The sequence below is a fragment of the Macaca thibetana genome, chromosome 4, assembly GCF_024542745.1.
Source record: "Macaca thibetana thibetana isolate TM-01 chromosome 4, ASM2454274v1, whole genome shotgun sequence".
NCBI classification, from domain to species: Eukaryota; Metazoa; Chordata; class Mammalia; order Primates; family Cercopithecidae; genus Macaca; species Macaca thibetana.
This window is the reverse complement of record NC_065581.1, coordinates 22,611,852-22,635,294: the sequence shown is the minus strand read 5'-3', so window position 1 is coordinate 22,635,294 and position 23,443 is coordinate 22,611,852. Positions and strand designations below refer to the sequence as shown.

The 23,443-nt window shown below is 36.3% G+C and overlaps 1 long non-coding RNA gene across 1 annotated transcript; it reads right to left on the bottom strand.

Annotated features, from left to right (window-relative positions):
* Positions 1-10,053: 10,053 nt before the first annotated feature.
* On the bottom strand, positions 10,054-22,986 carry LOC126952218 (uncharacterized). Its single transcript, XR_007724824.1, has 3 exons — positions 22,946-22,986; positions 20,491-20,586; positions 10,054-10,833 (listed from the first exon to the last, which is right to left on the bottom strand). It is a non-coding gene; the product is annotated as an uncharacterized LOC126952218 (long non-coding RNA).
* Between the last annotated feature and the right edge of the window lie 457 nt (positions 22,987-23,443).

Here is a 23,443-nt window from a genome sequence, read left to right as displayed (position 1 = left end):
AAGTGTAGATATTTTATGTGGAATAAAGTTTGAAGAGAGGTATACCAATTGAATGTCAGTCTGTTCTTTGTGAGAAAACAATTATCTCTTCGAAGAGTCAGGAAGGCTTTACTAACAAAATAATATACCAAGGACTGTGTGAATAGTGAAATTCAGAATACTTGAGACCATGGCCCTGGGAATAAATTGAAATGTGTGCAATTTTGAGCAGATTTGAGAACGGTGTCCGCATTTCTTTTATATCCCTCACATGACCGGATGCACCAGCTGTACCATTTCTGTCACTGGTTTACTCATCTCCCTTTATACTGTCTCTTGCTTCATGCTTTGCAGTGCCTGAGGCTGAAGCTCGTGACTGATCATGCGCCTCTATTCCCTAGGAGTTTTACCAATGAATGTCACCTCTCCTGTTTTAAAGATGAGCAAGTAAAATCAACCAACATAACACCTGAAGATAACAGATTCTCTAAAATGAATATTTTAAAACAAGAGAAGTGACGTGAAGATGGAATGAGGCACGGATGCAGGCACTGTGCTCTGATCCTGTATTTTTATGTATGGAGCAAAGCTACACTGGTTGCTCAACCTAATTTCAAGGTAATGTTGCTTGCAGCATGCTGAATTCAGCAAAACCAAATAAATAGAAACTTTTTCCTGACCCATAGGGAAAGAAATGACACCATTAATATATTCTCAGTGTTAATTATTTTCCACATATATTTACCTTTACTTCCTTGGTATCTACTACCACTTATCCTCCAGGAAACATTGGTGTTAGTAAAATTCACAGAGCTCATATAAAAATAACAATAGTAAACCCTCATAACATTAATTCTAACTTTTTTTGAGAACTTTCTCTTTTCCATGCTGTACATGCATTAGCTCATCTAGAACACTCATCATCATTGAACATATACAGAAAGTATAAATACATTTATCTTTATTATATCAATGAGAAAAACTGAAGTTTAATGACTACAGTAGTTAAGGCAACACTAGCTGCTAGAACAGATAAGCCCTGAAATCTTAGCAGCTAAAATATACATTTATTTCTTTTTCTTACACATAACAGTTTGATGAGAGTGCTGAGTGGATGGTCTGCCATGTAAGGATTGAAGACTCAAGCTCTTTATTGTCGTAGCTCCACTATCTTCAGCACTTGGCTTCCAAGGTCACTGTGGAAGAAGAAGAAAGAGGAAAGCAGGCACACTTACTTCTTAATCATTGAGAACCAAGAAATAACACACTTTATTCCTGCCCACCTTCGGTTAGTGAGAGCTGGTCACATAGCTCCATAGAGATGCAAAGATGATTAGGAAATTGAATCCATGACGGGGAAGCCTGTGCTTAGCAACATCTCCACACAATGGGTGATGCTACAAATTTTGATGAACAGTTGGCCATTTCTGCCAGAGAGAGAATGAGCTACTTTCCTAAGAGCCCCCTTTAGTAAGTAGTAAAATTGGAATTTGAACTCACCTCTGAATCCAGATTTGAGCTCTTACTCACAGTGCCATACTTCTGAAAAGATGGCTCATGGTTCATGGGCTCCTCTACTGCCCTGCACATAAGCCTTTGTGATTGTGACTGTGTATAGTACAGTGAAATTACAAACAATGTATATTTCATGGCATTCTACAAAAAGCCTCATTACTTTCTAAAATTCTGATACCCAGAAGTTCTGGTGAACTTATGAGATGGTGGGTAGTTGTATTAGTCAGGGTTCTCTAGAGGGACAGAACTAATAGAATAGAATACATATATATATATATATATATATATATATATATATATATATATATAGGGAATTTATTAAGTATTAACTCACATGATCACAAGGTCCCACAGTAGGCCATCTGCAGGCTGAGGGACAAGAAGAGCCAGTCCAAGTTCCAAAACTGAAGAATTTGTCCAGTGTTTGAGGGCAGGAAGCATCCAGCATGGGAGAAAGATGTAGGCTGGGAGGCTTGTCCAGTCTCTCTTTTCACATTTTTCTGCCTGCTTATATTCTAGCCATGCTAGCAGCTGATTAGATTTTACCCACCCAAATTAAGTGTGGGTCTGCCTTTCCCAACCCATTGACTCAAATGTTAATCTCCTTTGCGATACCCTCACAGACACACCCAGGATCAATACTTTTTATATTTCAATCCAATCAAGTTGACACTTAGTATTAACCATCAGAGTAGTTATGTGCTAGGATTTGAATGGAGTCACAAAAAGACATAATTTTCGATATTCAAAGGCTACAATTTTCAGTACCTATGGCGTTTTAGTAGAGAAAAGAATCTAAATGTACAACTTGCCAAGTCAAATATTATTTAATTTTACTTTATCTTTTTGTTAGATCAGTCTCATTTGATAGAGTCATGAGTGGCCTGAAACAGAACTGTTTATCTTACTACAAGCTTTTCAAATATAAAATTTCACAGAGGCAAGCTCTTTATAGATTTTAATATCGGAGATAACTGCCCTCTATGAATACATTTCTATTGGTCATGTCTAAGCTCACCAGAGCCAAAAAAAAAATAGATGCACAAAAGAAAAATCACTGGCCTTCTACTGTCCAACAGCAATGGAGAACTGTAGAAGTTCTAAAAAGATAGTAAATGTACAAAAATGAGAAAGATAATAGTAATCCCTTTCCCTTATGTTCTGTATACAAAATACCCTGACAGAATTTTTCTACGTATGTTGCTAAGTAAACTGAACCCCTCTAAAACTGTAAACCAAATAAAATTGTTATTTAGCTCTTAATGCAACAAATTCAATTATATATTTATTCATTCAACAATATATGGGATAGGATGACAGATAGGATGAGCTGACTGACAGCCTCTAAGAGCAGTGTTTTGCTATTTCCAGGCTCTCTTACATGAGAATGTAATTATAAATTTCTAAATCAAATGCATGAATAATCTACACTTATTTTTAATTCATTTGGAAAGGTCAAATGTAAAATCTATAAATAACTCCTCATACTGTTTTCCTAAAATGTGAAAAATGGAGAGAAACACAAAATTATAGGTAGAAAATTAGCCCTTTTGACAACTAACATAGCACAGTTATCTATTATACTCAGCAAATATTTACTGACTACTGCCTAGGTGCTGTACATTGTGTTAGGGTTAAAAATTTTGAATAATATGTCATTTTTCTCTTTAAGGTGCTTATAATGCAGTTGGGGAAAATATATGCGTTGATACTTCAGAAAACAAATTATACAAATAACATCCGCTAATACAACTTTTCTTAGAGTTCACCAGTGGCCAAATTTGGGAAAGAATTGTATATTTCTGTCATCTTTCTAGAGGTCTGAAAGTGAATAATTAAATTTAATCTGCTGAAAAATAGACAATAATCAAAATATTAGGAATTAAGTTGAGGTTCTTTACTGTACTGAGTTACAGCACGTGATTGATTATGGTCCCATCATTCCTACAAGTTCCCATCATTCCTAAGATATGCGATTTCAAAAGGAGCCACACAAACATGAGAGAGTAACAAATCAGAAGTTTAATTACCACGTTATTATAATTATTCAACTGTCCATAACTCCTAATTAAACCCTAAAATAAATCTGGATTGAAGTGATTAATTTAGAGGAAAGGAAATGCCCTTCTTTGGCCTTAAGTTTAAGTTCTCATTTCCCCCCTAACAAGCTGCTGAGCCCAAATTAATGAGAAATCCAATATATGAACGCAGTGGTGTGAAGTCAAGGTAGCTCATCATGCTGCAAAAGTGGCCAACTCTATTTGTTCTTTTTATAATGTAAGTAAGAGATTGAAAGGGACAGAGAGTGGGGCTGTCATGTCAACTTATGACATCGAAGCAAGAAACAAAAACGAGAGAGCTTCATTCACGTATAATACTTTGTGACAATTTAACCACCAACTATAAATTGGGCCTCATTTGTGTCTTTAAATCTGGCCAAAGTAGCAATTCCTAGGTGTGGTGGATAAGCAGAAGCAATGTGACGAGGGTGAAAAATGGTTCCATAGAGAAGAAAGAACTTTCCAAAATTCTGTTATCCTCCTCATTTTAGAAAGTGATGCCAAGTTTCCACAGTCAGTCATTTGCTTGTTTAAAAAAATTTTCACCATGATATGGTGACATTATAAAACTGTCTAAAGAAAAGTCCAGATATATTGAACTCAATTAAAATAGCAACTCCTCTTTGAGAGGGTGAAGGGAATGCAGTGAGGTGAGGAGAGTGAGTGAAGTAGGTGATTTTCAAACCACCACATGTAATAGCATGTGATTCTCATGATATATGTTAAATCTTTGTCTATTATAACAAATTTAGTAAACTACTTATAACTACTACAAGTAGTTAATAGATACTGCTAATTTGGGAGAAATGAGTAAGGATATCCAAAACCTAATACATTGTTCATCAATACATTCTGAAAGAAGTCTGGCAATAATGAAAATATTATTATAATATATGAACCATGCTCAAGTGCTAACTAGCACCATTGCTTTCAAAGACAACCATGAAATTATGACACTTCACATAACTTATAAACAATTTCTTATGGGTTAATTTTGCTTTGTTTCTTTCCAGATATATTTTTTACATTTCCTTCTCTATTATCTTATACAGTACTTCCAATTTTGTACACCTGTTGCTGCCTGTGAGGCACAATATAGGTAGTAATAAAAATAATTTCAAAGAGCAAGAGCACATTTTCATTCAGAAGATCAAACAATTCATCAGTACCCCTCCTTTCTGAATACTTAACATCCCTCTTACCTCAGGAATTTATCCTATGAAGGATATGAGGATAAGGCTATTTAAGTTTTTTTAATGCATTGAGTTGTTTTTCTCCCACTCTAAACCTCCAAGGCCCTGTCATGACTGGACACATCCAGGACACTGGGGTGACTCACAGCCTGTCTCTGAACTGGCCGGAGTGGCAGCACAGGGTGCAGCTTCAACATGGAGCCTCTTTCCATGCCTCAGGTCTTTGCTCACTTGTCAATATCATCAATAGCATATCCCTAAATGTTACTTATTGCTTAACGAAAAAACAGATTGCTCTACCTGGCATCTAATAGTTGTTAATATCCTAATGGCATTAACGTATGCAATATTGAGCTGAATTGTAAAGCTGACAAAAGCCTACGTGTGTGGAAATGTAATTACAGTGTGAGTTTAATGATAAACCACAACAGTTTCTTTTTGCTTTAATAAACTGTCAGGTACTACAAAATAAAGCACATGCAATTAAGAGAAGCAACAGGATCTTGGGCTGAGCGACAGGAGTGATGGAAGAAATAGAACCTCCGTACCCCCGGAACAGCTTATACACACTGCTAGTACTAACGGCTGCTGAACTCTGGTCAGCAGGAACGTCAACCTCCTCATTCATTCATCTAGTGTGTGGCATTTTGATTTCTCAATGGAAGGTGCGCTATTTTCAACTATGATAAAGTACCTTAGACATCCAAATGGCTCATTAAATTCCACCTATTACTTCTGGGTTTCCCTCAGTAACTGTTTAAAGAGGTTATTTATAAAACACTTTTTATTTGTTTTATTCAAAGGCAGGAAATCCCCTTATTTCCTGGGACTTTCAGCTATGATTTTTATAACAGATGGGCAACACAATGAATTTGGAACAGTGCACGCATAGGATAGAACTATGCTGCCCAACGGGGAATGGCAAAGGATTTAGAAAGCAACAGATCCGAGTTCATATCCCAGCTCTGCAATTTAACAGCTGGGTGACTTTGGATAGGTTACTTAACCCTTTTTGATATTCCATTTCCTGATTTATAAAATGAGAATATTATTTAATAATACCTACTTCACAAGGTTGTTATGAGGAACAAATAAAATAGTGTATTAAATATTTGGTTTGGTGCAATTCCTGCCACCTATTCTGTACTCAATACATGTAATTATTATTATAGATAATTATCATAGCATTAGCTGCCATGCATATAGGTATTTGCCCTACTCTGTACTCTTGACACATTTAGTAGAACTTATTCCCTGCAGCCAGACGAAATGATAAAGTCATACAGCACCTGCACAGACAGAGCCACTGTGATTATATAGGATCTAACTCTCTTATTGGACATGGGAGGAAACTAAGTTGATCTAAATTCATATATCTAATTACAATTTAGTTAAACATAAGCTAAACACCAGGCTCTGAAATAGGAACCCAAGATACAAATATGAGTACAACTGAGTCCCTATTCACCTGGAATTCAACATTTTTACAGAGAAGCAGGCAGGTAGAGTCAAATAAGAAATGGACCACCAAAGGCAAGTTCCTACTGCCACTCTAACACCAACGAGGAAGAGTTTATCTTAGCAGTCTGAAAAGCTGCTACAGAGAAGGTGACATTTGCCCTGTTTTCTAAATCCATGTACAGGAGAGAATCTAAGAAGAAAATCAGAGAAGAATATAGATAAATTAACTAATAAAATTATGTATAATTATTTATACAACATTAGAAGCCATTAAAACCCCTACCAGACACCATTACACAAATATTGGATGGCTAAAATAATAAATAAATAAATAAATAAATAAATAACAACTATTCCAAGTACTGGCAAGATTATTGAACAACTAGATTTTTCATACATTGCTGGTGAGAATGCAAAATGGCATAGCTTATTTTGAAAAATAGTTTATCAATTTCTCATGAAGTTAAACATGTACTTAACAAATGACACAATCCCAATCCTAGGAATTTTCCCCAGTGAAATGAAAAAGTATGTTCATAAAAAAAATCTCTCCTGAACTTTTATACTAAGTTTATTCATAACGTCCAAAAACTGAAAACAACCCAAATATCCTCATTACATCAACAGATAAGCTGTGATACATACTCACAATGGAATACTAGTAAGCAATAAAAATGAATGAACTATTGATACACAAAATAATGTGAATGAATCTGAAATAGAGTATGCTAAGTGAAAGAAGCTAGACACAATACATTGGTAATGTGTGATCCTATTTATATAGCATACTGGAAAAGGCAAAAACACAGGGAGAGAAAACAAATCACTGGTTTCCATGGGGTGGGAGGAGGCATTGATTCTAAATGAACACAATGGAAGACTCAGAAGGGAGAGGGTGGGAGGAGAGTGAGGGATGAAAATTACCTATTGGATATAATGTACAGTATTTAGGTGATGGGTGCACTGAAAACCCAGACTTCTTCACTACAAAATTCATCCACATAACCAAAAGCCACTTGCAAACCTAAAGCTATTGAAATGTTGAAACTTTTAAAAATAATCACCTCCAATGTGCAAGAGTAGTGATGCTAGTAAATGGGATATGCCAAAGAGAAGCCATAAAGTGTCCCCTTTAAGTGAAAAGGTGAAAGTTTTTGACTTAGGAAAAAACAGAGTGTATTTAGGGTTTATTCTAGGTTTCAGGCAACCACCCGGGGTCTTGAGATATATCCCCCATGGTTAAGAGAGGACTATTCTATGTAGCATACATGAATAGAAGGAAATCACCGTGTAATGAAACTGGAAATAGGAGCCAACTCCAAAAAAAATCATGAGTAATTGACAAAGTCAGCATTGCTTATACAGTAATCTAATGGATATTACAATCATTTGTATTATTTAATAAGTACTATCTTAAAGAAGGGGAGAAAATATAGAAAGATGGGATGCATTCTGGCAGTCATACAGACCAACTATTGTGAGAATCGTTTCCCTTAAATTTGTGTAATGCGCAACTGCACAACCACTGATAGCAGGGGCATGTGTTGGCAAAACATTTCTTTTGTCATTTTTTTTTTCAAGACAGAGTCTCGCTCTGTTGCCCAGGCTGGAGTTCAGTGGCATGATCTCAGCTTACTGCAACTTATGCCTCCCAGGTTCAAGCCATTCTCCCGCCTCAGCCTCCCTAGCAGCTGGGATTACAGGCGCACCCCCACGCCTGGCTTTTTTTTCTTTTTTTTTTAATTTTTAGTAGAGATGGGGTTTTGCCATGTTGGCCAGGCTGGTCTCGAACTCCTGACCTCAAGTGATCCGCCCACCTCAGCCTCCCAAAGTTCTGAGATTACGGGCATGAGCTGCCACATCCGGCCGGCAAAACATTTCTTAATGTTTGCTTCCCTACATATCTGAGAGACATTCTCTAAGGAGAAATGTAAATCCTGAGAGAAACACAGTATCAAAATGCTGAAAATGGGGACTATATAACTTCACTGGTTTTACAGAATCAGGCCACCATAGTCAAACATTTTTTCAGCAATTATCTCATATAGATATATCCAGCTTATCATGTATATATAATACTCCAGAGTTGTATATTAGAATAAGATAATACAAATTTATTTGCACTGAGTAAAATTTCACACCAAATACAAGTCATAATAAGAAGTCAACAAAATAACTCAGATCTATAGGGAAACAGGTGGCAACAATAGAACTGCATGGAACCTGGTAGTCCCGTGCTGAGGATAAGCTGGAATCAATGGAGTGACTATAGACAAGTGAAAAGAGTTGTTCCTTGCAAGTGTACAGAAAAGTTTTCATCACATTTACCATTCTTGGAGCATTGGATATTTTAAATGATTTTCTAGCTCCTATAATTTATTTGCCCCAGAATTCCTGTAATGTAAGTAAATATTAGTATCTCAGAAAAAGGAACTCAGAAAGTTTCAATCAAGCAGAAAGTCTAATGCTGAATAAGAACTCCAAATCTTCTGACCATTTCAACACAGTGCCACTCTATTTTGAAATGATGGTTGTTTGACAACTTGTACTTATACTTATTTTCAGAAGGAGGACAACTTGGTTTTTTTTTTTCCTAAGAATACTTCCAGGTAAAGGGCCAGATGGGATTAAAATGAGGGAACAGAGCCAGAAACAGGAAATTAGGTGTCAGCAGAACAAAGGACAAGTAGAGAAAAGTTTAGGAAGTTACTCTGTGCTTCCACTGAGAATCTACACATTGGGGCTTTATCACAACTGAGTCTTTTGAGATTCATCTGTCACTAGACAGTACTAAGCACACTGTCTTTAAAGAAAATCTTTGTTCTAATTCCCTCCTGACAGGAAAAAGCTTCTGGGTTCACTCAACCCTAGCTTTATCCTTTACAAAGGAAAACTATAGAGAGAAGGGTTTGACTCCCACGGGCTTCACCAACTCTTCTTATTTAACTAGCTCTGTCTAACCAGACAACTGCTTAAAACTCCCCCCATTCACTTGCTACAGCCCTCACACAACAAAAAAAGCCCGCTTTAGATGCTTTTATTTTCTTTCCTTTGGGGTTCCTCAAAGTCTAGGTGTCCCAGAGAGGAATCCTTTGTAACTAGGTCGCCTAAGTGATTGATAAAGGGGCCGGAACATTCCAAAGATAGAGTGGCTATTACTTGCTTCCCTCAATCCTACAATAGTGGAGAATACCTGACCCAGATTCTAATAATCAGAAGAAGATAAGACTTTCGATCCAATAATAAGACAAAAAAAAAAGCAGTAATTCTCATATTAAGCGTTATTGTTAAGAGCCTCTAACACACGTTATGTATGAAAGATTGCAGACAGGAGCTTTGGCTTCAAAGGAGGATTGCGTCCACCTTACTTTAGAAAAAAAAAATGAGCATTCATTTAATTTTAAGAAGCTCTAGAAAAGTATATTTACTCTTACAACTCAAAAGCCCCATCAACTTTTTACAGTACCCTACAGTTGAGTCTTCTAATATTTATCTCCAATCTCATGTTTATGCTCCAGATGATAATTCCACATACATTGTAAAACTGCAGAAATTTTCCCAAGGAATATTCCCAAGCTTGGAATTAAAATGATCACTTCTCATTCTAATGACCATACTCTTCCCATCTCATATGTATCAGACAGGATCCTTGGTCACAGGTAGCAGAAAGTGATTCCGGCTAATTTAAATAGAAAAATATTTACTGGAAAGATAATGGGGCACACAGAATCTACAGCAGGCTGGACAATCAGACTTAGGAAATAGATGGAAAGAATGAGAACTTGGTAGCAAAAGAAGCAAGAACAACAACTGCTTTTTAGCAGAGATACCCTGCTGAGCTGTCACTTCAGCAGTCATGGAACACTGATGCTGCTGGGTGCTGCACCCTCACTGGACACCTTGAGAGCTATAAACACATTTTAAATCTGTTTCTCTCTCTCTCTCTCTCTCTCTCTCTCTCTCTGTCTCTCCCTCTCTGCATCACTGGCTCCAGATAAAAATTCCCAGGCTGAAACATCTAATTGGCCAAACCTAGGTCATGTCCTAGTGTCCAGTCTGCTGCTGACTCCTCATACAAACCCTTTCCACAAGTCACTGTTATTAAAGTTGGTGCAAAAGTCGTTGTGGTTTTTTTCATTGAAAGGAGAGGCAAAAACCACAATGACTTTTGCACCAACCTAATACTGCTGGAACATCCTCCCTTAAAAGATTTTCTTAACAAAAAGCTGAAACTCCAAAGGGGAAGAAAAATCCTTTTAAAAAACTATAGCTATGTAACAGGAAGTAGTAACTCAAATATCAAAAGAGATGCAGATGGTATTAAAAACAGAAAAATGAAATCTGGCCATTAGCATGCCTCTGCTCTGCCCTTGGCATTCATTTCAGCTGAAGTTTGCTCTGTTTGGTTGCCCTACAAATTCCTAGGGCACTTATCAGAACCAACAAAGAGGTTCTTCTCTCAAATGTGGTCATTATTTCTTGATTACAGAGAAAGTCGGGTGGCCTAGGAACAGGTGGCTTTCTTCAATCAGCTGAGTTCCTGAGAGATGAGAGGAGAGGCTGGGTTTGCAAGATCTGTTGCTGGCTGGCAGTGGCTCAGTCATTCCAAGACTTCTTGTTCCTTTCTGGAAAGAAGGGAAAATTTCAGAAACTACAAAGCTTCTCTTAGCTTTAATTTGGCCCACAGATCACAACAGCTGTGAAAGTTGAATCTTGTAGCAGGGGTAGGGGGGTAGGGGGGTAGGGGGGTGGGGGGTGGGAATAAATAAGGTCAAGATTTACTGACCTTATTTTGGTTTTGCTTATGTGGTTTTACTAAAGTGTATTGTTATCAGAAGAGGGAAAAGGGAAAAACCACTATGTATGAATATGAAGAGAGTGAAAAAAAAAAAAACACATGTTAGTTGTATTTCAAGTTAAAGCAATTAGGCCCACAGTCCCAATTACATATATGCTTCTAGGGGCAGAATGAATGATAGCTACTTGTCTTTGAAATGCTCTAGAATACATTTTAGCTTATAGCTCCAAAAACACCGCTTTTAGTTTTCTTTTTATCTCATGGGCCTGACTAGTAGGAGAAGGGGGCTAAATGTTATATAGGTTAGTGAAACAAACTTACTATTTTTTATTACTATTTTTTAAAGTGACAGATTTTCATTATATGCTACTGATTCTGAAGCAAAATAAAGAGTTTTCCTCCCTGAATTCAACTTATTTCCTTTTATTTATTCCCTGTTGCAAAGATATTTTCTCCCCAATTAATGCAAACATGTCTCTCTTTTCTCTAGAAATTTAAATCAGTCTTTTATTCAAAATAAATGGGCTAGAAGAGAGGAGTTTTGTTCCCAAATGGTTATCAGGTTTTTTATGATTCTGTTATCAATTACCTGGAAGTGTCCACATCACTTTTGATAATCAATAGCAAAAGGAATGTCTATATAAATATTTAGGAGAGCCGTTCTCAGCCCTAGATGTATATGGAAATCACTGGAAAGCTTAAAGTAAATGGGTATCTGGGCCTTATTCCAGGCCTCCCAAATCAGAATCTCTAGACATAGAACCTAAGCATTGCTATTTTGTTTTTCAACTTTCAATTGAATTTCACAGGAAAGTCGGCTGCAAATTTCTTCTCACAGGGAGTTGCCACTTCTTTGTGGTTGAGGATCAACACTTACACAAAAGGATTTCCATCAGGACCCGAACTAAACTTTTACTGACTCTCACCTTTGGAGGAATGGACTCCACCAACATAGTGTGTAAGTACCCGTGGAATATAACAGCAGCAATAACAATAAAAATCACTTTGCCAAACTCCACATCTCTAGCTCTCTTTCTCCCTAATTAGTCTTTTTGACCCACAAATGGCCCCTTAAACTTGTAACTTCAGTATCTTAGACTCTCAGAGATCCTGGCTCTCACTACATTGCTTGCTATAAATTATATTATCCATCAGAGAATACAGGAATCCCAAGGCATATGCCCTTGCCAATTTCTGGAAACATTTTCAAAGTACAGTACTTTTGAGATTCTAAGGGTAAGTTCCCCACTGGTATTCACTTGATGGGCAGAGAAAACTCAGTTAAAAGAAGAACAGAGCGGGTTGACACTGAGCCCAGCTGGGGCCCAACTCCAACAGCAGAGAGCAGTGACTCTCCAGTCTGACAGTCTGATTCAGTACATCTGAGGTGAAACCTACAGGTCGGCATTTTTTAATAGGAACCTCAGAATATTCTGCAACAGATGGCCTGCAGACCACCCAGAGAAACATGGTCATAGACTGTTATACGAAAACCTTTCAGAAAAACCAGGAATGTTTAGGTAGAGAAAGCTAAACTGTGTTCAAATATTTAAAGGGCTTTCCTGTTTGGGGGAAAAAAAAGTAAATAGATTTTTTTAAAACCCTCTTTTTTAAGACCCAAAGAAGAAGAAAAATGGAAACTGGGTTAAAATTGCAGGAAAAAAATAGACTTGGCTTCAAATTTGGAGGATAATTTTCCAGCAGTCAGACTGGACAGCATTATAAAGCAGTAGTTCTAAATTCATCCTAGAATGATTGCCACTTAGCCTAGATAAGATCGATGGGATTCAAGCATGTGGTGAATAGATGGTTCAATTTGTTATGTCCATGGACACACAGAATCGGAACACAGATTCATTCAGAATAATGAACCCCACCATAGGTCTATATCTTTATCTCTACAGCAGGATGAAAAACATGTAATTGAACATTTATGCATCATATTTGACTAACTCAATTTCCTAAACCTCCCCATTAAACCTTTAATACCTTGTATTTACTAATTCTGAAGCTAGCAACTCACAGATTTATACTCTAGCATCTAAGTCAGTTGGATATATGGATGGGTAGATAGATTAGATAGATAGATAGACAGATAGATAGATAATAAATATATATGAAATTAGAGAGAGAGAGAAATGGAAAGATACAGGTAAATATAAATGCAGATATAGATACAAGAAAGAAAGAAAGATTTATTTCTGGCAAAGATGGATAAAGCATACTCCACTTCAATCATCTCTTTCACTGAAGGTAGCTATAAAACAATGTACCTAGAAAGAATGTGGATGAAGCAGATGACTCTGAAAAGAAAACAGGGGCAGGTGAAAGATTTATATGATATGAAGAGAAACTACTAAAGAAAATGCAGTACATATACACCCTGGAATACTATGCAGCCATAACAAAGAATGGGATCATGTCCTTTGCAGGGACATGGATGGAGCTGGAGGTCATTATCCTTAGCAAACTAATTCAGGAACAGAAAACCAAATACTGCATGTTCTCACTTATAAATGGAAGCCAAATGATGAGAATAAATGGACAGATAAAGGGGAACAACACACATTGGGACCTATCAGAGGATGGAGAATGAGAGGAGGGAGAGGATCAGGAAAAATAACTAATGGGTACTAGCCTTAATACCCGGGTGATGAAATAATCTGTACAAAAACCTCCGTCACACAAGTTTACCTCTGTAACAAATCTGCACTTGTACACCTGAACTTAAAAGTTAAGAAAAGAGAAAAGAATAAAGCAAATAGGGGCAGATGGATTGAATCAGAAGACCAGAAGTCAAGAACCATCAAAAACTACAGTGAATTCACCAAGTTTTTTCCTCTCTGGAATTCCATTGCCTGAACTCAAGATAGCCTGAGGACCAGAAGGAATCACTGACACAGACAGAAATTCAGGAAAATCACTCTGGTTCTGGCTCAAGGAAAGCTAAAAGGACCTCCTAATGCTCAGAGAAAGTGTGGAAATCCATGTTTGTTTTGTTTTTTTGCTTTGTTTTGTTTTCTTTGCTCTGTTTTCTGCTGCCTCAGCCATCACAGAATCTTAGAGCAACGGTGTTACTTCCCCTATCCAGTTCCCACTGCCTGCACTTGTTTCTGACGTGGCTACAGTCAAGTACAGCGTGAAGCAGAGCGAAACAGGATGCTTTAGATTTCTGGCCAGATGACTGAAAAAAGGACCCTAAGGAAACCACAAAGTACAAAGATTTCAAAGAGGTAAGAGCTTCAGAAAACAGCTCCTTTTAGTTGTACATGAACTCCTGTACTAACCCGGAGCTGTGTGTGCATGGACGTAAACCTGAATAGAACGCATAGACTTTGAGAACTGAACTAGGGGATAGACCACTGCCCAAGTCCTGGACTGGCTGCATGCAGGACTTGGAGGACAGATTGGAATCACACTGCAAAGACCTTGAAAGCCAAATTGGCCAAAGAAGCCTGGTCATAACTTATGACCTGACCCAATTAGGTTACTTGCTATTAAAGCAAAAATATTCACATTCTTTGTAGAATTTCAACAAAACCCAGAGACTCTATCCTGGCCAACATGGTGAAACCCCACCTCTACTAAACATACAAAAATTAGCTGGGTGTGGTGGCGCATGTCTGTAGTCCCAGTTACTTGGGAGGCTGAAGCAGGAGAATCGCTTGAACCCGGGAGGTGGAGGTTGCAGTGAACCGAGATCACACCACTGCACTCCAGCCTGGGCTACAAAGCAATACTCCATCTAAAAAAAAGAAAAAAAAAAAAAAACCCAGAGACTCGAAACCCAAGTTTCGAGTGGGTCCCCACTTAGATGTCACAGATGTTGGAATTATCTCATAGAAATTTTAAAGTGGTTTTAACACTTCTCCAATAAAAAAGGATGACAGAAACATACTTCCAACAAATGAAAAGACAGAAAAATCTCAGCAAAGAAACAGAAGACAAAGAAGATACAAATGGAAATTTTAGAACTGAAAAGTACACTGTGAGAAATAAAAATTTCATAGGGTGGTATTAATAACAAAGTGGAGATGGCAGAGGAAAGAGTCAGTAAACGTGACAATTGATAAGTAGATACAATTCAATCTGTACAACCGAGAAAAACCGCATAAAGAAAACAACTAATGAACATCACACACTTGTAGAGCAATACCAAAAGGTCGAAGATTTATATTGTTAGAGTGTCAGAGGGGGCGGGGAAAAAAAGAGTGAGGCTGAGAAAATATTTGAAGGAATCATGGCTGAAAACACCCTAATTTGGTGAAAAGTGTCTACAGAAGATTGTGCCTCCAACCTGGGCCAAGCAACAGGAGGAGCAGAGAGAGAAAACAAGTGATGGGAATTAGCCCCACCTTCTTGGAATTGCAGCTGCTGGGAGGGCGCAGAAAGGCTCTCCTTGCTTGGAGTGAGTTTGTCTCTTCTGGGTTTCCGTACTATAATTGCCAGGGCTGCCATGGGATAGCCTGGGCTAGAATGTCCAATCTTTTGGCTTCCCTGGGCCACATTAAAAGTAGAATTATCCTGAGCCACACATAAAATACACTAACACTAATGATAGTCTATGAGCTAGGGGGGAAAAAAGCCCCCCCACCAAAAAAAAATTCCATAATGTTTTAAGAAAGTTTACAAATTTGTGTTGGGTCACATTCAAAGACATCCTTGGCCGTATGCAGTCCATAGGCCACAGGTTGGACAAGGTTGGCCAAGGGCCTGGCACAGGAAAGGGAGGGTGGGGGCTGGACATCTCTCTCAGGGGTGATAGGGTCCCCTTTTATGGCTCCTCCTGGAATTTTCTGTCTCTATAGGAGTACTCACTTCCAAGTTTCTGGTTGTGTTAAATCCAAGACAAGGGATGTCAGAGGGGAAAAAAGAAAAATTTCACTGCTGGTTTGGGTTTGATGAGTTTGGAATTCTGAACTCCAATCCTCTTGCTAGTATTTACAGTTCACAAATAGCTGCTCCATGCATTCTCCCCAGGGTTTCTAGTTGGTTTCAATACGAGAGAGGAGGAATGCTTACTCCCTGTTACCCAGAACCAACCAAGGTTAAGAAAAAATTTTAGAATAATTACTAAATATTACAGAATGTTGCTTGTTGAATCTCTGAATACTATTGTCATAGACGAATGCTAAATAAGTTACATTTGGTTTTCTGTTTATAGGTTATTCAAAGGAATCTTATTTCTTTAGTTATATTCCTAGTCACTGTTTCCCATAATGCTGCCTATGTGTAGAACTAGAAAGATATTTTATGTCCAAAAGAATCATCATTTAGAAAGTTAAAGCATTTTTCTCTAAACATATAAACTTTCCAAATTTCATCATGATATTGGGCTATCAATGCCACTGATTGCCAACAAATAATTAAAAGTTGGCTATATTTTGGGAAAACATACACAGTCTTACTTAACATGTTGTTTTATGTTTTCTTTATTATATTCATTCTGCAAATGAATTATTTGCCAAGTTCTAGCCTTGACAGTCTGGTAGTGAATACATTGGGTAAAGTCCTGTGTTCATCCTATTAAGACATTTGAACAGAATATTCTAGGCATTCTGATAAGCATAACTATTCTATATTATTGCTTTTAATATGGAAATGTTTTTCCTTAAATATTCTCTAAGTTGACTTTGTCTCTGGTGATCTTTACAAAAGGATGGGAACCTAGACAAATATATACTTCACATGGGGAAGTTTGGGCTATTGCAAACTTCATTTTCAACTAAGTGACATTAAACATACCAACGTGGTTTAGGTATGAATATCCCTGCTCATTAAGCATAACACTCACTGTGAAATTCTTGCTTAGAAATACTTTGCAAATTTCCTAAATTTGGGATATGTCAGCTTTAGAAAAGAAATAAAAGCCACGTGTTGAATGTGCTCTCATGGCTGACATTAGTAATTATTATACCTTTTATTTTCTTAAAGCAACTTTTTAATTTTAAGAGATTAAATGGCTTGATTAAAAATTAAATGGCTTGATTAGTTTATTGGATGTCACAACATCTCATGGCTGAAAAAGCTAAATTGTTAAAGAAAAATTAGTTTTGTTCATCCATTTATATATCATTTTTTGGGTCCAGTAGCAAGAGAAGGGCACTTGATACATATTAGTTCAAAAACTTGGGCAGTTTTATTGTTATTTTTTACTTTATTTTGTGATAGAGGTCATCATAATTATAAGTTAGACATTAGGTTTCTTTTCATTATTCCATTTTTTCTTTCTCTTTCATCCTTCATTCCCACCCTCCATTCTTTCCCTCCATCATATACCCTTTCTAATCTTCTACTTTAGCACCCCTGTTCAATAAACAGCTTCTCAAAATGTTCTCACCTGGTACTGAGAATGTGACCGTGTCATCACTTCTCAAATACATCCAGGGGCAGTTTACAGAAAATTTTAACAGAGACTAAGGCAATTCTGTCATTATTCACATGTGGGGTGTGCATATATACATCTATATGGTCCAAGAATGTGAATAACCTTCATTTGGTAGAAACACATTCAACTAATTAAAGCTGGTGGAAACTGTAATAATTTCCCTAAGTTCCATAAATCATATACCCTCCGAGTTTGTTTTGAGGCATTTTTCTCTAGCATTGGTTAAATAGTTATCATTTTTAACATTTGCATTCCTCCCAATCTCCAAGGGAGGATAGTACTATTGTAATTATACTACATTCTTCTGAGGTTCCATAATGAGCTATTATTTTGCTAATGGAATATTCAAGTAGTCTGTAGTAATTTATCAAATAGTCCCAAGTCCCATTTTCTCAGTGTGAGTCTTTTTGTTCACAGGTAAATTGATGTGTGGGGGGTTATCAAGTCTTTTTTGTAATTCAAATTATCCATTCCACCTCCCTTCACACACACAAAAATGCTATCTTAGAAGAGTTTTTAGAAATGTTTAGAATTAAAATTGTACAGACACCGTGCAAGTAGTAATTTCTGCATTTCAAATTTATTTTATGATGTTTTTGCATTTTGATGCCTAATTTTGAAAATGCTCCTAAATTGAAGGTGGGGGGAGGCAAAGATGTAATTCAACTTCTTTCACAGTGTAGTCAATTCTTTTGTCAGTTCAAACTACTAGTAGGAGAGCACTATACTAAATTAGAGATTCAGGAACAGGAAATCATCTCAAGCTCTCCTATTTTCCTTCACTTTAAAAAAATCAGAATTTAAACCGGGTAAAGTTCTTATTGACCACTTTTTGGAACAGAACACTTTTAAAGTTATAATGGGGTGTGCATATACCAGTGAGTTTATTGGAGCCCTTGAGCAGAAAACTATGCAAATTGACTCAGGTTGGGAGAAGGGCTTTTGAACTACAGAAAGAAAATGAAACAAAAGCAAACTACCTGTAAATTTTTTTTTTTTTTTGAGACGGAGTTTCGCTCTGTCACCCAGGCTGTAGTGCAGTGATTCAATCCCTGCTCACTGCAAGCTCCGCCTCACGGGTTCAAGCAGTTCTCATGCCTCAGCCTCCCAAGTAGCTAGGATTACAGGCACCTGCCATCACACCCAGCTAATTTTTGTACTTTTAATAGAGATGGGGTTTCATCATGCTGGTCAGGCTGGTCTGGAACTCCTGACCTCAAGTGATCCACCCGCCTTGGCCTCCCAAAGTGCTGGGATTACAGGTATGAGCCACCACGCCTGGCCTACCTGTAAAATTAACAAAGGACAGACTGGAGAGTTCTAGTCCCTGGTAGAATTGTGAACTGACTTGTGCTAGATTCAGCTTCCTCAACTTAACCTTAAAGTTTACTTTATAATATTGTCATTACAGGAAAACATCTTTGAGAAACTAACCAAAGCAACCAACAGAAGACCTTGAGAAGATCGAAAATTGTAATTGCTGGGTGTGGAAAGTATAGGAATTCGCATTTTCCTATGGAAGTACTCCACAGATGGCCTTGATAAGATAAAGCAGAGAAGAGCCTTTTCAATTTTGCACTTGCCTTTCCCCTACATAGTCTTTGGACAATTACTCCTTCCCATTTACCCAAAAATCTGTTACAGCAGCTTAGATCGCTTGTGTGGTGTCTCTGAAGTAATATTTAGGTAGCAGAAAGGCCCTCTTTGGGTGACAAATTTTTAAAAATAAGAGAAGACTGACCAGCTGCCCTTGGGCATTGACCCTTCCTCCTCCTTTCCCTCCAAATACCCATTCACTGATAAATAATAATCTCAGGAAACTGCCCTCCCCCACCACCACCCCTACTGCTGTATTACCATTAAACATGAGACATGAATTACTGACCAGATGAACCTCTTGGAGGACTGACTGTTACAGCCTGGAATCCACACAGGTTCTGCAGTGCCTGGGACTCTGACTCTCTGCCTAGGGGCTTATCCTTGTCTCTATTTTTAACCTCGCCGAAATTCATATAAATTGCAGCCTGGCTTTTGGCCCTTACCCAAAACACATTTTCAGAAATGCAGACATCTTTTCTATTCAGAGATCCTGCTGAAACAGAGTAGCTGATAGACCAGGGGAGCATGAACTCACTCACCAAAATAACTAGATGCAAAGGCTATAATTACCAAAAGAAAAAGCACCAACTGGACAACTATCTTAAGTGTAAATACTAGAACTGACAGATTAAGAATTATAAGTAGAATAATAAATATAGTTATGAAGATATTAGCAAGTTTAACCATATAAAAGAAAAACAATGAATTATTAAGTTCCACATGGGAATATTATACATAAAAATTTACGTATATTTCACATAATTAAAGATTAAAGATCTTGGATTTAGAAAGATCATCGAATGTCAAATATTATTGATAATAAAAAATTCACACTTAGACAGACTATAAGTAAACTTAAATTATCAAAAACAGAAATATTTGAATACTGCTAAATAGAAAGCAAAGAAAATAACAAATACCCCAGTTGAATATAATTTTAGAAGAAATCAAATTAGAAAAGTACAATGCCAGAAAATGATGGAAGAGATATAAGTGAAATGATCAACTATGTGGCAACATATTTGATCATAGTTTGGCAAAGACTGAGAATGAGGTGGGTGGAGGGAAAGAGAAGGAAAGGGGAAAAAATTTAGAGCAAATGGAGAAGTATATTTACAATAGCCAGAACTAAAATTCAACATGATTCAATTTGATAAGGTAGGGAACATGAGGAATGAGAGTGAATTAAGTTATTTGTCTCATCAAGAAAAATGTCCTCTTGGGAAAATTATATTACTTAAGTTGTTAGCAGGAACATATATAAAATTCTTAAATGCATACACATATATGTGTGTATGTGTATGTTTACATATATAAGTTTAAGAATTGATTACAAGAAAATAATCATGATTATGGGTCTTTGGAGAAAGACACCTGCCATAATGAGAAAAAATGCCATCAATAAATTTTTAGCAGCGAACGAATCACTCTCAAATAGAAAGCACAGGTAGAGAAAAAGGAAAAACAAAATGTGAAATTTACATGAAAAATACTTACCAATATAACCGTTGTTAACTACAAAAGTTGATTAAACATATGAGTTAAAAGGTGGAGACTCTAATGATGCATTTTTTAAATTCAACAGTAAGTTGTCTAAAGAAAAAAACGTAAGATATATTAGGCAAATATAAACCAAAAGAGAAGTGACATAGTAATCTTATGATATGAAAAATATAATTTAATGCCAGGAAGAATCTTATCTGCCAGTAAAAGAAACATTAGGACAAAAAGGTATATTTATCATAATTCATGTCTCACATAGATATTGTCTATGGCTGCTTTCTATGCCACTACACTGGCAGAGTTGAGTACTTACTAAAGTAGTTACTATCTTGCATTTTACAGAAAAAGTTTAGCAACTCCTAACATATACAACTGAGTCTTAGGAGGAAAGAAAGAGGAAATGAAATGAGCAAAACTAATATTTGAAGAGAGTCAGAATAACACAAATGATAATAGGCAGGGATATTAAAACAGTTAGGTTGGTACAAAAGTAATTGTGGTTTTTTTTGCCATTGAAAGTAATGGTGGCTGGGCAGGGTGGCCCATGCTTGTAATCCCAGCATTTTGGTAGGCCGAGGCAGGCGGATCACGAGGTCAGGAGTCAAGACCAGCCTGGCCCACATGGTGAAACTGTCTCTACTAAAAATACAAAAATCAGCTGGGTATGGTGGCAGGTGCCTGTAATCCCCACTACTCAGGAGACTGAGACAGGAGATTTGCTTGAACCTGGGAGGCAGAGGTGATAGTGAGCTGAGATCGTGCCATTGCACTCCAGCCTGGGTGACAGAGCTAGACGCCATCTCAAAAAAAAAAAAAAAAGAAAAGAAAAGAAAAAAAGAAAAGAAAAAGAAAAAAGAGAAAAAGAAAGTCATGCCAAAAACTGAAATTACTTTTGCACCAACCTTAATATCCTATCTGTATTCTATATATTCAAATATCCAGAGGAAAACTAAAACTTGTTAAGTAGAAACACAAGATATAAAAAGACCTACATTGAGCTTGTACCAATAAAACCTATAATATCTGAGATTAAAAAATTCACTGAGTGGGATTCATGGCTGATTAAACATTGTGGAAGAAGATGTATCAATGGAAACCATCTGAAATTTAAAAATATAAAAGATAAAGCCTTTTAAAAATTGAACAGAGCATCAGTGAGCTCTGGAACAAAAAAACATATATTAAATATATATATATATAATTATATATATGTATATGATTGGAGTTCCTGAAACACAAGAAATCAGGATATACACAGAATATTTGAAGAAATAATGGGCACTATTTTTTCAAATTTGCTGAAAATCACAGATCTCCTGATTCAAGAAACTCAACAAACCTCAAGAGCAAGTGCCAGGAAAAAGAAAACACACAAAACTTTAGCAAGTCACATCTCATTCAAATTACTTAAAGTTGACGATAAAGAAAAAAACATTATAACATCAGCCAGGGGCAGTAGGGAGGGGTGTGGAGATACACATATATATTTTTAAAAATTTAAGTATTTTAGCAGAATTCAAATAATGCAAACTACACTAAAAAAAAAAAAGCAAGTAACAAGCTGAAATTATTTACCTATTGAAAATATCTTTAGAAAACAAAGATTAAATGAAGGCTTTTCAAACATAAATATCTGAAACCAATGAAGAACTTTAGGAATGATACCTATGTAGCACATATAAAGCTTTCTTTAAAAATTATTTAAATATTCTTCAAAGATAATCTACTGTAAAAAAATGAGTAACAATGTATATTATGAGTTATAACAGATATCAAAGCAAAATATTTGATTACATTGCATAAAGGCTGGGAGGGAAGAAACGGAAATATAATTTTTAAGTGTCTTATAGTACACATTAATTTATATACCATCACTTGAAGATTGATAAGTTAAAGATGTGCACTTTAAACACTAAAGTAGACACTAAAATAACACAATGATCAGTTATTACTAATTGTCCAACAAAAGAAATAGTATGGAATCATAAAAAATAATCCAAAAGAAGGCAGAAAAGGTAAAAAAGGAACAAAAAAAGAGACTAATGAAAAATAAATGGCAAAATAATAGATTTATACCCAACCATGCCAATAATCACACCAAATATAAATAGACTAAATCCCAATTAAAAGGCAAAGATCATATGATTATATTTTTTTAAAGCAAGATACACTCCCTAGAAGAAACCCATTATATAAATATAGAGAAATAGATAAGTTAGAAGCAAAAGGATGGGAAAGGATGTGCCATGCTAACACTAATCAAAGGGTGGCTCTATTAATATCACATAAATATTTGGTAAATAAATGTTTAGGGTCATTATGTCTTTTTGATGAATTGATCCCTTTATCATTTTAAGATGACCCTTTTTATTCCTGGACTTTGTATATTATTTTTCTACTTTGTGCAATATTATTGAACTTTTGTGTAACATCAATGCATAATACTTACACTAGAATTATTCCCTACAAAGAGAAGAGATGAAGGAGGCTGTAAAAATCAAAGGAAATAAATTTAAAAATTCAAAATTATCATGAAACTAAGCAATGTAAACAAAAAGTTGCAGGCATTACAATGTTTATATAATTTGTAATATTTCACTATGACAAATGAGAGACGTAAAAATTATGACCTTGCTGACATGTTCAACTTTCAGTGCAAATAATTCCTAGTTGTAGAATAATTTAAAAAATCAGTTTAATATAGGTTATATTGGAAACAACTTGATTGTGGCATAATAATTTATTTATTAAAGGACAGTAATGTATTAATTTCAGATTTATTAACTTGGAGGATTTATATCTCTAATGCTATGCCTCTGTACACAAGGAAAGCAATAAGCCACAGAATAATGACATGCATATTGTAAATTGGGGAACAGCAAACTTTCTATGTGAAGGACCAGAAAGTAAATATTTTCAGTACCACGGGCAATATGCTCTCTGTCAC